We start from the raw sequence: 2,773 nt of genomic DNA, 5'->3' as shown, positions 1-2,773 counted from the left end.
CAGCTCTTTTGGCAGACACATACGATCCCACGCAACCCAATGGGTTTTCCGAAGGCCTGTATCTGATCCCCACCAGAAATTTGCCATCATACTTGTAAGCTGAGAGAGAAGAGTATTTGGCAATCTGAAGCATGACATCGCATAAACCGGGAGTGCTGAAACTTTTGATTTTAGGAGTACCTCTTTGCCTCCCTGTGAGAGTTTGCGAAGATACCATCCATCTAACCATCCTTGAGTTCTCGCTTTTAAATACGTCAACAGCTCTATCTTGGACCCAGAGAAACACTCAGGCAACCCTAAGTATTTGCTTGTGCCACCAATATTGTAAATCTTGAGAATGTCTTGAATGTATTTGCTTGTGCCACCAATATTTTAAATTTTGAGAATGTCTTCAATGGCACTTTTCTCTTGTTCTGGTATCTGGTCACCAAAAGATATCGCTGATTTTTGAAAGTTTATTGTTTGGCATGTAGCTTCCCCATAGAACTGAAGGATACGATTCAGATTGTGACATTGTACCGTTGACGCTTTGATGAGGAATAAGCTGTCGTCGGCGAAAAACAGATGGTGAATCGACGGTCCTGCAACATCGAAGTTCATGCCCTCTACAAGTCCATTTCTTTCAGCCACGTCCAGTAGATGTGATAAACCTTTGGTACATAGCACAAACAGAAACTGTGACAGGGGATCCCTTGGCGAATACCTCTCTGCGGTTTGATTAAGCCGAAGGGTTGATCATTTATCAGAACCGAAAATGAGACCAAAGTCACACACATCATAATCCAATGCACCCACTTTTGATTGAAACCCAGAGCTGCCAGTAAGGACCTTAAGTAACTCCACTCTACTTTGTCATATGCTTTTGACATATTCGTTTTCACTGCCATGTACTCAGCATAAACCGAAGGATGAACCTTGAGCGCGTGCACTGCTTCGTGGGCGATGATGATGTTGTCAGATATCATTCTTTCACTTACAAACGCTGACTGGTTTACGGACACAATCTATGGGAGGATGGTTGCAACCTGTGAACCAGAATCTTTGATACAACTTTGCATAAGACAGAGCAAAGGCTGATTGGTCTTAGATCTGTCATGTCTAAAGGTTCTGGTATCTTGGGCAGGAGGCAGAGGTAGGTATAATTCCAATCTTCAGGGAGATTTCCAGCTTCAAAGATACCTTGAATCTCCTTAGTGATGTCATCTCCCACCACCTCCCAATACTTTTGGAAGAACAAAGCCGACATACCATCAGGCCCAGACGCACTCTCAGGTTTAATTGAGAACATGGCTTACCTTGTGAGACTTTCATTCATGTCTACTGAAACCTTTGGTACCAAGCTCTGAAAAACCGGGTCATATGATCTTGGATTAGAGGAAGTGAAAAGCTTTGAGAAGTATGCTGATGCTACCTCCCCCTTCGCAGGATCAGACCAATGCAAGCCCCCATTTTCATCTTTCAGTTTGGAGATAAATTTTCGGGATCTGTGATGTTAGGAGTTTTCAAGGCTCCTAAGAAAAATGTTGTAGTATAAATGATTGTCGAACCAATTCCAAGGGATTTCAAGCACTGAGAATGCAAGTACTTACTTAATCTAAGTGCAACCGATGATTTAAAAGGTTTTCTAAACTAATGATTAATACTAATGAAGTTTCAGAATAATAAAAACGGTAAATGAGTTGACTTTCATAACTAAGGAAAATGAGAACTCATGGGCATAGGAATTAGACCATGGGTGATCAAGTTTCGAACTAAGGATGGCAGACGAAAAATCACACTATCAACCTTAAGCTTAGACACGATCCTAAACAAACTCTATGTCTAGATGAATGTTCATTTACTAACACATTTCAAACAACAAATGTCTTTGGTTGAATAATATGGAAGCAATCATTACTAACAGGTCTAAGGCTATCTTAGCACTTCTAACAACAAATGTCTTTGGCAAAATATGCTAAAAGCTTAGAAGAGTTGTTTCAGGCATTTCATCGAACACCTTTTGGGTGGGAAATGCCTAAAGATCAACTTTTGAGAAGCTAACTCAGAAGATGCATTATGATTACTCTACTAGCAAGGTTTTGGAATGATCTACTCTAAAACATCCTAGCTCTAACCTAATCACCCTTAATCTTCCTAACCCATGAATTCAAATGGTGATTACTCACTACTCTTCATGATTCCTCTTAAACCCATTTTGGATTTCAGATTAATCATACAAAGGGATACAACAATGAATTGGAAAGACAGAATTGCAAAAACTAGATGAACAAAGATGATTCAAGAGATGAAACTTTCCAAAGGTTTTTCTTAGAACCAAAAGATAATCTGTCTGGTGGCTGCTAAAGGTACTTAAAACATAGGTTTTCAGAAGTAAAAACGTGCATAATGAAATGACCAAAAGGCCCTTGAGTAGAAATGAATTCGAGTAAACAGAAGGCGCGCAACGACCTCCAGTAGTCGCTCCGAGAGGTCGCTGCAGGCTTCGGGAGCGACCTGGAGGGGTCGTTGCGAGACGTCGCTCCGGGTTGTTCTTCGCAAGCGACCTCGCTGTGTCGCTCCGGTCACGTCGCTCCCAGCTGGAGCGACCTTATGGTGTCGCTCCGGAACGTCGCTGTAAGGTCGCTCTCGTGCCTCCGAGCGATGGAGACGCGAGCGACATCGAGGTGTCGCTCTGGCCAAGTCGCTCTGAAAGGGTGTCACAGCGACTTCATGGTGTCGCTCCGGTGAGGTCGCTCCCATGCGCTGCTCGTCCAATGATCACCTTTATCACCTA

The sequence above is a fragment of the Brassica oleracea genome, chromosome C9 (assembly GCF_000695525.1).
Source record: "Brassica oleracea var. oleracea cultivar TO1000 chromosome C9, BOL, whole genome shotgun sequence".
NCBI lineage: Eukaryota > Viridiplantae > Streptophyta > Magnoliopsida > Brassicales > Brassicaceae > Brassica > Brassica oleracea.
The sequence above is the reverse complement of the archived record's forward strand: the minus strand, read 5'-3'. Positions refer to the sequence as shown.